The sequence below is a fragment of the Leptonychotes weddellii genome, chromosome 10 (genome assembly GCF_054177405.1).
Source record: "Leptonychotes weddellii isolate Sample4059 chromosome 10, ASM5417740v2, whole genome shotgun sequence".
In the NCBI taxonomy this organism is placed as follows: Eukaryota; Metazoa; Chordata; class Mammalia; order Carnivora; family Phocidae; genus Leptonychotes; species Leptonychotes weddellii.
Genome location: NC_138378.1, coordinates 67,908,119 through 67,923,814, shown reverse-complemented (window position 1 = coordinate 67,923,814; position 15,696 = coordinate 67,908,119).

Genomic DNA, 15,696 nt, shown 5'->3' with positions numbered 1-15,696 from the left:
AAAACAAAGCTGAGTGTGTGAACGTAGCTCAGACTTGCCTTATCGGTCCTGCCCTCCAAATGAGGGTCCACTTTGGATCCCAACCTAACCCATCCTCTATCTCCCCCTTTTGAAACACTTGAGAGAAACCAGCCGTCTGCCAGTCCCTAAGCTGTGTGTCATTTCCTTTACTCTCCAAGCCTCACTCTTTCCACAGAGGAGACTTTTCAAATTAACGTTTTCAGTTCATTAAAGACCTTTTCGCAAACATTTCGTTCTGGTAAAGGCAGTGTTTCATCTGGAAATGGTCAGGCTCACGTTGGCACAGAATGGTGTGAGAAATAAAAAAAAATCAAATCCCTTCTTACCAAGTGGACAGACAGCATGCAGGAAACCTCAAATGGGTCTTCCTTAGAGGATGGAGAGATGTCTTTGGAAGGAAAAAGCAAAGTCAATGAATGAAAATTATTTGCTCGTTTGTTTTGCAAAACTAACAAGGGAATAGGGGAACTGGGCTTTCATTCCCTTTCTTTCAAAAAAAAAAAAGTTTCTCTGGGAAGAAGAAACTCACACTGTGCCCCTTTGTCTTGCTTTTGCTAATGCCCATTGCAGCCTCTCCAGAGCTTGCTCTGTGCTTGGGGAGTAATGCATGAAAATCCCTCTGCCTCCAAATGAAAATATGCATGGCCTTCTTTTCCCTGCCCAGTTTGAACCAGACACTTAGAGAGTCTCATGCAAATGGCTGGCTTCCCCAGACAGACCAATGGAGCAAAGCAGCAGTACCTTGACAAGCTTGAGTGCTTGGGGCTTGTTGGACAAAATTACAGAAAATATGCAGTCGCTGGAGATAGGCATACAGGATGTTCAGTTTCTGCTGCTGCTGTTCCCCCAACCTGGGAGAAGGAACCCAAGAATCTAGTGCAGGAAGGAACCTGAGAGATTAGCGAGACTGTGTGTGGATTTTTTTTGGAAAACTGTGTTTTGTAGAGCCCGAGATGACCTCAGGATTAGTTCCATTTCTACATGGTGGAGTTTGGTATAAGATTTCCACTAGACCTCAAACTCCCTGAGGCCTCAGGCCCTATTTGTGTTGTTCATGTTATCTGCTCAAAATCAGCTCTGGGTAAAAATTTGCTAAGTGAATAAAGAATGGATAATGTAGCTTAAAAGGAGTTTGAAAACCATGGATCTCATCTTTTTGCCCTTCCCTTCCCCCCATTTTGTGTCAAGGCCAGAGATGCTGGATGGGTTTCCGAAGGTCCCCCAGCTGGCCACTGGCAGGGCCAGGGGCTGGAAACCCAGGCCTAGCCTACAGCTAGGGTCCTAGTGTTGCCTCTGTCAGTGGGACCGAACAAAAACCACAAATGCCAGTTTCTTGGGGGCAGCTTTCAGGTAGGGACACTGCTCCTCACTCAGCTTCCAACCAGTGGGCATGACGAGGTGGAGTGTTTAAGACTGCGAGCTGCACAAGAGCAGGGAGTATGTCTGTTTTGTCAGCTCTGCGTTCTGTGCGCCTAGCACAGTGCCTGAAAGTAGCTGCTCAGCCACTGTAAGAATTTGATGAGTGAATGGACACAAACACAACTCCAGCTGGAGTTCCCTTCTCTTGGATAATCTAGGGAGAAAAGATCATTCTCAGTCCCAAGTTTGACCTCAAGAACTTGAGGGCCACAGAGATCTCTGGGTCTTAATTGAAGTGTTAGCACCAATGGAGCATCACCCTCAGCAGCAGCCAGTCTCCTTCGTCATCATCATCATCACCATCAACAGCACCAGGCAGATACGAGGTGCCTTACGCTTATGAGGCTGCACATTTCTTCTGAGGGAAATGAGCAGTTTTTGCCTTGTTTGAACATGGCTACCGGTTGGTCCTACCCCTATAATCTTCTCATTCTTGCCTTTGTAAATAATAGACTTCTACAGCCTGAATTCATGGGGTGATGAACAAAGTACTGGCCTGCTGAAGTAGCAGATTTGGGTGTAGAGTTGGCTCCACAGCTTGTGAGGTTCTGCAATCTTGTACACATCCCTTGTCCTATTTGACCTTCGGTTTCTCCACCTGTCAAAAGGGGAAATGGATTTGCTATTTACCAGGTGTGTGATGTTGGTCAAACCACTTAATCTTTAGCTCTAAGCCTCAGTGTTCTTTTTTTTTTTTATAGATTTTATTTATTTATTTGAGAGAGAGAATGAGAGAGAGAGAGCATGAGAGGGGGGAGGGTCAGAGGGAGAAGCAGACTCCCTGCTGAGCAGGGAGCCCGATGCGGGACTCGATCCCGGGACTCCAGGATCATGACCTGAGCCGAAGGCAGTCACCCAACCAACTGAGCCACCCAGGTGCCCAGCCTCAGTGTTCTTAACTATAAAATGGGTTATTAACAGTATGTACTTCTCAGGGTTAATGTCAGGATTACATGAGTTCATGTATGCAAAATGGTAGCATAGTAAGTACTTGATACATATATTGTCATACTTGTTCTCATCTCACAGGAATTGTGAAAACCGTATGGAATGATTCATTCTACAGAAGAATTCTGTGTAACATAGGGGATGGCTATTGAATTTTTAATTATTTTCTCTGTGTAGCCAATTAAGTCGCCAGCATTCACACTTAGCTATTTGACAGAAATACCAAAGGTAAATAGTTCCAAGTGGAAGTCATGACCTTTGCTCATTTCCAGCGCTCTTCCCATCTCCTTCACCCCCTGACCCCCAACTCATCTCCTCTTCCTGTGTTTCCTGTTTCAGTGAATGAGGTCAACAACTTTGTAGTTGCCCAAACAACTGTCCAACAGTTGGGAAGAAATCAGTTTCTACCTCACCTTCATAACCAGTCAATTACCATGTCCTACCAATTTCCCCAGTTAGTGGACTCTCTCCAAAAGCCAGATGTACTGCTCTCTCAGCACTGTCCTACCCGGCATCCAGCCAGAGCCTGTTGCCTGGGCTTGGGCAGCTGTCTATCGGTGGCCCTGCTTGCCCATTCTTGCTGTCTACCCTCATATATTTGTGTCTTCTCACTTATTGCCTCTGGCCTTTACACAGACTACTCTTCTTCTCTCCACCTGGACAACCCTTCAGAAGTTAGCTTAGAGAATTCCTGCAGGAAGCTCCCATGATTGCCCTTTTCTGGTATGAGTTTCTTTTAGGGGCATCTTAACTATACTGCCCTGGACATACCTCTGCCATAGTATTTGTCATCAGACCATGTTAAGATTTTAGAGCTTCTAAACCTGGATTAAGATATCTTCATTTTGATATGCGACCTAAAATAAAGGCAATACTAAACTATATATGTTGTAGTGATAATAGCTAACACTTACGAGCTCTTGTTATATAACAGGCTTTGGTGCTTTATGTTAAAATTCATTTAAGTTTCACAATGGCTAACAATCACGTAATATGCTCTATGCTGTCCCCATTTTATAGATAAAGAAATTGAGGCCCAGAATGTTTAAGAAACTTGTCCAAGGTCACAGAGCTATTAAATGGCAGAGCTGTGCTTCAAATATAGGCAGAATTGCTCCAGAATCTGTATTCCTAACCATACACTGTAAAGAAATTTAATACAATTCTGATTTTCCCTATTTTGCATTTTTTGGAGAAAAATCCAATACAAAATTCTTTCAAAAATCTTTCTCTTTTTCTCCTGCTGCTGGCACTGCTAGGCTGAGCCTCTGTGTAGGTGCTTAGCTTGCCTACTGGTCACCCTGTGTTCCTCAGCTCATAGTATGGAATTGCCTGTGACATGTCTGTCTGCCTTCTGGACTCTGATCCCTGAGGGCAGGTCCTGTGTCTGTGTCTGGGTGCCCCACAGGGAGAGGCTTACCCAAGATGCAGGGCCAGTGTGGATAACCACAGCCTGGCTAGATAGATCACAGCTCATGGTTTCCTATTTGTTCCTTCCTTAACCAGGTTCAGCTTACCTTGCCAGAGCTAGTGACAGGGTGGGCTGAGGTAAGTAAGGGTGACTTAATCTTCTCTGGAACTTTGTATTTCCTATCCTGTACTCCTGCTACTGATTCCCTGGTAGTTTCCTGCTTCTCTCCACAGTTCTCCACATGCCCTCAAAAACTTGTTTCTCTTAAGCTGTAGTTGGTAGGAGTTGTGAGTTGTAAATACATTCTAATATACTAAATATAAGTGATAAAGAAATAAAGTCTCTCCCCCACTCCCCTTGTTCTCAGGACCCCTCATTCTAAAACGAACACTATCAGATTAAAATACACGCAAGGGAGCTGCTTTCCTAATTGGGAGGAGGTTGAGGTGAGGTTTCAGCAACATCCTTCTGAAAGGTTCTTGACCTCTGCAGCCATCCCCAGTCCTGACCCTGGAAGTACAGATGAGCCCATGAGCTCTTCAGTTCTCCTTGGGGGACTCTCTCCTCCATAGGATTAGTTGTTTTTCTTTGTACTATTGAGATGCTTTACTGAGTACTTATTCACTCGGTATTATGAGGAGAAAGCTTGTATTTGCCTTATCAGTGTTTTGTTTGCTTGTTTCTTTTTGGGTGCTAGATTCCCTTTTTCTTTGGCCCTCAAAGAGATTTCATCCTCCAAAGGAAACAATGATGCCTCTGTCCAGAACTTTCTCTTTTCTGACTCTTCTTGGTTTCATTTAACTTAAGCTAACCTATTGGAAATATGGCTCTCTATATGCATTGCATTTTATTCTTTCCATAAATAAGGATCAAGCCTACTATGTACCAACAAGGGTGCCAGGCTTGTTATGGGAGAATTCATCATGGCAAGGGAACAGGGGGGGTTGGGGGTAGCACTGAGGAAAGATGCAGAGAAACGACTGTATTCAGAGCTACTAGGAGTCCTACTGGGTGCAAACAGTCTCCTAGGTATGATAGTTGTAGTGTTCCTGGGGAGGGTTCTGCATTCTGTATGCATATATCGATTAAATGTCTTCTAGTCTTGATTACTTTAAGGTGTGATCTCATAGGAGTCAGGGGAACAGAATTACCTTTAACTTTTCCATCACTCTCAGATTCTTTGACAATTAAACTGGTGAGTTCAGATTTTGTACTTTTGCAGCTGATTACAAGTAGGGCCAAGATATGTTTAGGCCTGGGAGAGAGCATTTGATTTTTGGATTAGGAGGCTTATAGACGCTGATTCCATTTGGGCAATTAGTTTTTCACATTGCAATGAACAATGAAAATTTTTAGTGTAAGTATATCCCCAATATTGCCTGGGATATACTTAGAGTAAACAAATATTTGTTGTTTACATGAAATTCAAATTTAACTGGGTATCTTGTTGTGGTGGTTTTTTGTTTGTTTGTTTGTTGTGGTTTATTTTCAGGTTTTATCTGGCAACCCTAGAAGATAGGCACTTGAGGAATGGGCTTTGAAAAGATCCACACTTGTATGTGCCTGGTTTTGTTTGTATTTTAGGTATGTGTTTGAGGGAGAGAAGGGAGGGTCTAGGGGAGAAGTACTTGGGCAACTGGACAAGAGCTTGTTATAGGAAAAGTCTGACAGGGAAATTAATAGTGAGTATTTACTCATAAAATAATTCTGGTTATCTCAGGAGAGGCAACCCTGGGCTTAGTGATCTTCTAGAGAGGAGTGTCTTGGCATCATGGCCTTAGTAAGGGGCATGGTGAAAGGAAGACTAGAAGGTGCCGGGAAGGCTGAATGTCTTTATTATGGTCAGTCAGTTTGATCTTGAGCAACCCATTTCAGTCTGCTTTGTCTCATTTTCTGTATCTGTCAGAAGGGGCTTAATAATAATTATTTTATTTACTTCAAGGTAGATGTGGCTGCTCAAGGACCTTCACGGGTTAAAGGCACTCTTAGTTTTGGAAGCCTCACCCCACATTATATTAATCTTTAAAATGCACATACATTGCATGATATGTGTGTGTTTGTGTGTTTGTGTGGGCACACACATAATTTTGCTGGAAAATAATTTTTGTAATTTGCTTTGTTAATTATGACTTTATCATTTTGATTTCACAGTTTCTGTTTTGTAATTTGGAGCCCCCATCTTTTTTTTTTTTCATCTCAAACATTTTCTTGGCCCTTGACAAGCCTATTGGTCTTAATCACTGTGCCCATAGTGACTGATACATGCGATGACTTTGCTTATGGGTACTTCCAGGACAAGAGTGACCTAAAAGGAACAAAAGGTTGTATTAAAATCGAGTTCAGCATCCCAGCAAAACTATTCTCCATCCCCTTTTATCCTATTCCTGGGCCTTCTGAGTTTTATGGTATCCGTAGTTGTCCCCCAAGTGCAAGCGTCTAATTAGGCTTGACACTACCGAGGCGTTTCCCTGACATTTATGTCACTGTCTCTCAATCTTTAGCAGCATTTGGTCTTGTGGGAAGCACAACAAACAATGTCAGAAACAACATAAAATTCCCCATTAGAGGGGGCCCTCGGAAACCGCGCTGCTGTTTATTAGGCGCACTCAAAAGGGAGGCCGAAGGGTGGAGCCGGGTGTGTGGATTCAGGGCTTGGAGGAAGAAATAAAATGGCTCATTTAAATTCTTAAGAACTGCATAGGAGGCAGAAGACACAATGAGTATCTCAGAGAAGAAAGGCCATCAGTTGAACAAACTAATCACATGGTAATCAAAGGGGAGTGATTCGCTGCCTACTGAGAAGTACTTTAGAAGAAGTTCCTGCCGGGGAGAGCAAAGACCCTATTGAATGACAGCTTTCATAAATTATAGATTTTTAAAAATTGCACAAAGGAATGTATAATAACGTGAGAAATGGATATAAAGACAAAAAGTGCCCAAAGCGTCTGAGCAAGGTCCGGGAATAGGCGGGCCTGATGTGGGAGGGGCGGTGCAAGCCTTTGCGGGAAGCCCCCTCCCAGCGCAAACCACGCCCCACGCAAAGCCCCGCCCTCATCCGGGTTTCTTACCGCGGAAGTAGGGATGCCCAGTGTTACCTGAGTGCCGTCGGGGTTTGGAACCCTCTAGTCTGGCTCAACATGGACCTTAACAAGGGGGGTAGGTGCCAGTTCTCTGTCTCCACCGCAAACCCCACTCCTCGGTGTACAGACTGCGGAGTCTAAGCTTTGGCCCCGGGGGCACGGGAAGGCCGGGAAAAGCTGCCCAATTCGGAGTCTGGCTTGTGCGCAAGGCCTGGCTCCCTGGGTGGAATCAGGGTGGGCCGCTCCTTGTGGCGGGGGTTGGTGGGAGGACTGCCCATCCAAATTTCTTCTCTCCTCTTGTCCTAGGCTTATCATAAATGTGGGCGCTCAGTCCCTCTGCCCCTTCTCTTGTAGCCATGAGGTCATAGGGGATTGTGGCCCGCAGGGAAGGGCTGCCCGGGGCCAAGGGCGACTGTGAGTTGATTCTGAGCGACAGGGCTGGCCAGCCATCAACCAAGATCACGTGGGCCGAGTTTGCCTTATGGCCTCGTCCCTGCAATCAGCAGCCCTTTTCTTCCACGTGTGTCCACTGTAGCTGCCTTGAGGCATCTTCTCGGGTGAGTGCCAACAGTTCCGTATGCACTGGTAGCTGATAACCAAGGTGATGACTGGTAAAGCCTTCAGATATGACTCTACATGGGCGTATCTGCCTTAGAAAAGGTGGTTTGAGAAGTTGAGAAAGTCAAACCAAGTTAGAAGTATTAGGACTGGGTGTTCTTTTTAGCTGTGCCATCCAGGAACAGTTGCTTAACCTTCCTGGGTCAAAGTTAAAAGGGATATATGACTAGTAGCTTTTTCTCAGTTGTGATGAGAAGTTCAGATGAGGTCTTAGATGTAAAGGCCCAAGGCCCAACTCAGAGTGAGTGTTCAATAATGTCAGCTGTTACCATGCTCCTGAGGTCTTCCTGAGCAGGGCGGCCGATTGCAGAAATTGGCACAGGTGAACTTAGCTCTCTTCCTGACATCCTAGAATATTCAGAGTAGAGAAAGAGCATTGCCCAGTGTGAGTTCCTAACAGCACCTCTCAGGCAACTGTGAGAGCTCCTCTTATTTTAGGGTAATTATGCTAACCATTGTAACAAATGACCCCCAGGTTTCAATAGCATACCATTATAAAGTGTTCTTTCTAGCTCACATCATAGTCCCATGTAGATTGGTTGGGGGAGGAGGCCTTTCTTTACCATGTTGTCATTCAGGGGCCCAAATTGCTTCCACGTAAAGGTTCAGTCCTCTTCACCAGGTGGCTTCCAAGTATCCTTGGAGTCATTCATGGTAGACCATGGAGGAGAGAGAATGGAGAAGGTACGCCTGCTCTTAACGGCCCCTAATCCATCACTTGAGCTCATGTCCATTGGCAAGAATCAGTCACACATCTCCACGAATGTGCAAGGGGTCTCGGTAATGTAGTTTAGCTGTGAGTTCAGAAGAGAAAACAGGCTTGATGAGAACCTACTTGTCCCCGGCATAGACTCCCAAGTGATACAGAATAGCTCAAAACGGGGCCCGAGGTTCTTAACCCAAGGTTCTTGAATTTTTGGAGGGTTCATGAACCTCTTGAAATTGGATTGAAAATGTTGTATATATGAGCCTTTTCACTTTCATCGTATTTCCAAGGCTGAGTGGGTGAAGTCCTGCCCCTGCTTGGACCAGAGTAGTGTTATGGTACCTGCTTCCTGTGTCTGATATTCTTTGAAAAATGGTGGGTGCAGCGTCAGGATTTCTGTCTCCTTTTCTCTTTCCTTTTCTTCCGCTCCTCTAGTTGGGAGAGAATGATGGAGAAGGGAGCAGAGATCTGTTAACACCATATCCTATGACGGTGCTCCATTGAGAGGCTGTTAACATTACGGACAGGGGTTTATGTGGCTGTGAAGAATCTAGGAGACTGCAGCGGGCAGGGTAAGGACCCAGCCTTGCCCTTCCAGAATGGAGCCAGGACTAAGGTTCATCTGGACCTTGCCAATTTTCAGTTTAGGGGCATGGTGAGAAGAGGGAGGGAGATCAGAGAGAAGGGACTCCCAGATGCCCATCTGAGACAGCCTCTGTAAGTACTGAGTGGTGACTTGATGGGAAATTGGACATTTTTCACTATTGTCTCAATGCTACATCTGCTTGAGATGGGTTCAGAGTGCCATTTTTTTTTTCTTCCTGGTAATGGGCTTTACCTCAATGACCTTCCAGACATCGAGGGCATGGCTGAGGGGTTACAGTCATTTCCATGGCTTAAAAAGTTGGAAAACCACTGGTGTAGTTTAACAATGGGGCTTTGTGCTCTCGCCTAGACCCTGCCTAATGGAGGACCTTTGTTTCCAGCAGTTCCTGGCACTGGACTTCAGGAGGCCATTGGCCCTGTTTTTCTCCTAAAGTCAGAAATAGTTGCAGCTGGCATTTTGTTTTCATCCTATCTCCTTAAATTCAGGGACCTGCCCCCTTTTGAGGCCACTGCTGAACAGGAGTGGCCTGCTCTCTCTCCCTCCCATTTGTAAGGCAGGGCAGGAGACAATACTCTGTCCAGCCTGGAGCGTCGGCTGTCTGGATGGGTGCAACGCCAGCTGTCAGCCTGGGATGAGGTCAGACAGAGGCCACCGTGGTTCCAGGTGGGCAGGGGTCACCCAGGTGACCAAACTGCACTGGAGGCCCAGAGAGTGTGCAGGAGCATGAACTTTTGGCCTCCTCTGCAGGAGAGGAGCTGCAAGTGCTGAGCAGAATGAGCTGCAGACTCTGGCCAGGGTGCCAGCATTCCAGGTACCTTGATTCTTTTAGGAAGTTCAGGTTGTCTACTGAGCTTGGGTGTCTGCAACCTGAACACAGGGGCCTCTGCTATGCTGGCTGGGCAGCCTGTCACCATTAATAGTTTTATCATCTGGGGGAGTGCTTCAGGCAGAGGTGGTACATGGATCAGACCCTCTCTCTCTGGCTTTGGAGGCAGTGAAGTTTAGTGGTTAGGGAGGAACATTCTGGAGCCAGATAGCCTGTGTTCATATTCTGCTCTACCACTGTGCAAGTGACTCAGTTTGTTCCTTTATAAAATAGGCCAAATAAGACTATGTACTTATTTCATAGGATTGTTGTAAGTTTGACTGAGTTGATGCATGTTAACACACTTAAAGCAGTGGCTGGTAAACAGTAAGCACTCAGTAAATGCCAGTTTTTATTATTAGCTAAAAATACACAGCCTGTAAGCAGATCTCCAGGGGAAAGGGACCCTTCTCACTCGTGACAACTCAGGATTCTGTGAGTGGTACTTAAGTCTGTCCGTTATCATCTCTGAGAAGCTTCTCTGATCACCAGATCCACAGGGCTGTCTTTTGTTTTAACTGCCCTGGTAGTTGTGTTCTGGCACCTTCTTATCTAAATAATTCCTTCAGAGAGGGGTCTCTGCCTTATCTTTTCTACCAGTTCTCCCCAACAACTACTATAATAAATTCTTATTAAACATTTGTTTTATGGTTGACAGATTGTACACTCTGGTCTTTTCTAATAAATTCAAACTCTTTGTATGAATATCCTTCATGAAAGGAAAATTTTCTGTCCTAGGCTAAGATCCTGACAGGTTTGTGCTTTTTATAAACTCCAGTTTTTAAAAAAACACTCTCCTAAGACCAAAACTATATTGTAAAGATACAGTAACAAAACAGTATGGTACTAGTTCAGGAAAAGGTTAGACAGAGTAATGAAACAAAATAGAAAGACCAGAAATATATGAGACTTTATGAAATTATAAAGGTGGTATTGCAAAGCAATGGAGAATTGGTATATTGATCAGTGGTGTTCAGATGCTGACAGGTCATCTGGAAAAATAAATAAAACTGGATCCCTAAATGTAAAACATAAAAGTATAATTACAAAAAAATGATACTCAAGTAGAGCAGACATTTCTAAGTCTAGCATGAAATTGTGGGAGCTATAAAAAACTGATTAGTTTGATAACATAAAATCTGAAACTTCCAAATGGCAGAATATTATAAAAATTGGAAATAAACATGGGTAACTAATTCTACATAGCAAAAATACCATAAATAAATGAAAAAATGACTAGCTGGGGAGCATCTTTTAAACATATATGTCCTTAATATACAAAGAGCTCTTTCAAATCAGTAAAAAGACAAATATACCAATAGGAAATTTCAAGAATAGACATTTCAAAGAAAAAGACATATAAGTGGCCAGTAAATATATAAAAGATTATCTTATAATTTCTAAAAAGAAGATTAAACCATATATCATTTTCACTTATCTAATTGGTAGTTTCCAGAGTCTCATAATGCCTGGTTTTTCCAGGGTGTTGTGTAACAAGCTCTCAAACAGTGTTGGTGAACATGTAAATTGGTACTATTTTTTGAAAAAGTGGTTTGATAATATCACAATTCAAGTTGTGCATTTCTGTTGACATAGAAATGCCATTTCCAGTAATTTATCCTATGTACACTTGTGGATATGTGTACATGTATATATCTCTCTCCATACATATAGAAGTGAACATTTAGGGGCGCCTGGGTGGCTCAGTTGTTAAGCGTCTGCCTTCAGCTCAGGTCATGATTCCAGGGTCCTGGGATCGAGCCCTGCTCCGTGGGAAGCCTGCTTCTCCCTCTCCCACTCCCCCTGCTTGTGTTCCCTCTCTCACTGTCTCTCTCTATCAAATAAATAAATAAAATCTTTAAAAAAAATGAACATTTAACATGCACCATTGCTTACAACAGCAAAAATTGGAAACAACCTAAATTTCCATCAGTAGGAGAATGGTTAGATAAATAATCATACTTTGATACAGTGGAATTCTTGTGCAGCTGCTAAAAAGAATGAAATAAGTGTTTCTCTCTCTATTTTTATAGAAATGTGTCCAAAATATCTTAAGAGAAATAGTAATGAAACAGTATATGTAGTATGATCTCACTCGTATAAAAATATTTGTATGTATTATATTCTCGCATGGGTGTAACAGAGTTTTGGAAGGAAGGAAGAGTTAACAGTTTTCACCTATGGGAGTAGGATGGGAGGGTGCTGGTAAGGGAAGAGAGGTCTTTGAACTTTTAACTTTGCACCCTTCTGAATTCTTTTGTTTATAGCAAGCATGTATTACCTTTAACATAAAAAAAGTCCTAAAATCTAAAAAAATTATATTGATGTCAACACAATAATAGCAATATCAATAATTTTTAGAAAATATTTAATATCACCACCATGTCCAGTTGTATAGGTTTCATTCTATAAATCCAAATGGCACCACTCACAAAAAATATTTTTCAGAATATATTTTAACAGCATCACCATGTCCAGTTGTACAGGTTCATTCTACAAATCCAGATGGCACTGTTCACAGAAATAAACTTCACAGCCATATATGTCCTTTATTTTAGTCCTTGAAGGTCCACCACGGTATTTTCTTTGTTAGGTCAACATATATAAAGTCTTTGATCTCCACAAGATATCACTCCTGAACCAGCTCCACAGAATCCATAGGTACAAGATAAAGGTTGAAACACAGTAGGTACCTATTGCAATGGGTGGGAGACTGAGGAAGAAAAGGGAAGGGAGAATAAAAGATTAAATGAGAGGACTTTGCATGGGCTGGCAGTGGTGGGTGCCGTGAACTGGGGCATAAGGTAACTCAGCTCTGGGGACATATCACTTTATTCATTACTCGTCCTAGACTCCACCTCTTCCTGGCATACCATTTGAAGGAGGATAAGCTTGGCATGGAAGGTCCCTCAACCAGCTGACACCACATTTCCTTTTCTTCTTGCATACCCTTGGTAAGGGCCATTCAGTAGCTGGCTAGGGAACAATATAATCAGGCCTCCCATTTGTGGGCCTCTTTCTTCATTTCTATTTCAGGTGGCTTCCCTTTTGCCTTGCCTTGCCCCAGTGCTAGCATCATGCTCTCAGATCTGAAGGCGTGGTGTAGAGTTCCTTTCTTCTGTTCCTTGTGCTCTTCCATGCCCTCTTTAGTTTGCTACTCAGAAGGCACTTTGAGCACACTTGACTTTCAGGGCTCATCTCTGACTCCAAAGACACTCCTCCTCTCTGCAAGGTGTTCTTTTTTGTCAGAATGCCACTGTTGTCAAACTTACTTTATATTAACTGTGGCCAGCATCGTCGTTAACTTGGAGATGCATGTGCATATTTAAAACCAGAATTGACCAAAATTAACTTTCAGTAATTTTAGTCATTTAGATCCTGGCAGCTCTACTCTTAGGCTCCACCATCCTTGAAAATAGGTTGCCTGTAGATAGTGAAACTTGTAGTTGGTTAGTGCCTCTAATTATACCCATGATTCAGATGATGACTGGTGCAGAATGACTCCTGCCATTGAGTGCAGAAATCACAGTGTTGACCGCCTCTGGCCTGTACCCTTTCAACGGGTATATTGTCCCAAGTTCTGGAGGTTTCAAGCTATGGTGTCTTTCCCCATCATGATTTTTCTCTGTAAGTCTTCAAAGATGAGGAAAGGAGTCAGGAACCTGAATAAGCAAGACCTGGAGTTTTGAGCCAGATCTGTAAAGGGGAATCATTAAAATATTTTCATCTGGATTAATGCCCTGCTGGTGTTATCTTTCTTTTTTTTTTTTTTTTTAAAGATTTTATTTATTTGAGAGAGAGAATGAGATAGAGAGCATGAGAGGGGGGAGGGTCAGAGAGAGAGGCAGACTCCCTGCCGAGCAGGGAGCCCGATGTGGGACTCGATCCCAGGACTCCAGGATCATGACCTGAGCCGAAGGCAGTCGCTTAACCAACTGAGCCACCCAGGCGCCCTGGTGCTATCTTTCTGTAACTATCTAGGGATAAAGTCCAACCGGAATAAGAATAATTAGAAAAAATCCCACTCGAGCCTCCAAGCATCCTATCCTTATCAGAAACTTGGCAGCATTATTCTGGGGTGGTTTTGTGGAGCCCTGTTGGGAAGCAGAGGCCCAGAACCATGCGCTTCTGTAGTTTCCCTCCCCAAGCTAGGATTCCAGGATGAGGAGTCTGTGGTACTTTTCTATCTTGGTTCTGTATGCTTGTTATTTCTTCATCTTCTGTTTTCCCTTTCTGAAGGTTTAATTAATGTACCAACATGACAGTAGAAGACAGTCTTCTGAGAAGGGTCCTTTTGCAATGGAAGTGGTGGTGGAGAGCAGGGAGTAGAAAAAACTGAAAAGTTATGGAGGGTGGGGCACATGGGCTTTGTGCAGGCAAGCGTTGCCACTCAGCAGAGCCTGTCTGCAGGAATCACTGGACTAGAGGCTTCCCTGGCTCTAGAAGCTTCAATAGGATGTCCTGGGCCTGGGGCCCCGCTTCTTTATTATTGTGAAAGTACCTGGGAGTAGGGACCCAGACCAGGAACACCCGCCTTGCCCACCCAATCTGTTTCTTCCTGCTGTGTCAGAGACATACTAGACCCATCCTACTGTAATGGAGATCTTGAGAGTTTGTGTAGTTTGAAACAACCTTTCTTTTTATAAATGGTGACAACTGGGTGCCTAAGAAATGCTGTTTCCCAGGTTGATGTTCTTGTTAGTAGAGAAGAAAGGCCCCTGCTGCTAGGACCGGTATGGAATTTGGAGCCATTTTTCTTGGCTGTTTACCTGGCATTACGATAGTGGACAAGGCATTTTGCCCTCTCTGATGAGATGAAGGCAGATTTCTAGTAGGTTCTGGTGATACTGGTAGGAAGAGAAGGTGTGGTAAGGATTCTGTAGGAGAAACTGGGGGATAGAAACTGGAATGAACCCCCATTTGAAATATGCCTAGACACTGTTCAGTGGAAATGGTTTAAAGCTGGCAACCGGTGTACAAACTGTTATACAATGGCTTGGTAGCGCATGGTCTTAAAAATAAGCACCGAAACGTTTCTTGCCCAGACAAATGTTTTCACAACCACAAAGATGGTGGTAGGAGAGCAGACAAAATTGGTATTTATTTTTTCTACAGGGTTGGTAAGAACTAAAAAGTAAATAAATACACTAGGCTTGCAGATAAGGACTTATTTCCAAGGCTGTCCTAAGATAACCTTTTCTAAGGGAGGTGGGCCTGGGATGGAGGGTTGTGGTATCCAAAGACAAGAAGAACGTACTGTCCAATCCAACTGCAGTTTCCTTTTAATTGTGCCCCGTGTCTTTGGCCTTGAAGGACAGAGACTCAGAATTGGTCCAGTATGATGCTTCATTGGTCATAAAGATTTAATTACAGTTCTTACTTGACCAGGATTGTAACGTGAGGTCCGTAAATATTTATTGGGATTTTCTGTCATCGCCTCTCACTTTCTCCCCTTCCCGCCCACCTTCCTTTGGCCCCCCCTATTAAAAGGATGACCAGTTTTGAATTACGGTAATAGCTGCACTCTTGGTTTAGGACTTACCTCCCTGAAATTTTCAGGACCACTAATTTGTGGTTACTCCAGTGCTAGAATGAACTTGGTGCTCTGGCCTTTAGACTGGCAATGCAGTAAAAGTTTAAAGCGAAGACTGCCTCAGAGCCAAAAGAAGAGAGGAGATTGAAACCTAAAGGTTATCCTGAAATGCACTTTACTGTTATCTATGAGAACAAATGAGTTAAAAAAATTTCAAATACCAGAATACCCTACAGGGAGGAGATATAACTATTAAAGGGCTGTTATAGCTGCAATAAATGTAGGAACAATAAAAATAAATTGATGAAGTAAATGTCAGCGCTGTTCCCCTGAGCTGCTCCCACACCTTTGTCCAAAAGTAGAACATCTCCAATTACAGAGGGTGGAAACAGCCTTCAATGACAATATGACAAGGACAGAACACAGAACGCTGGCACAGAGAACACAATTATGCACAGCCTTGAAAAATTGTATCATAGCACAATGCA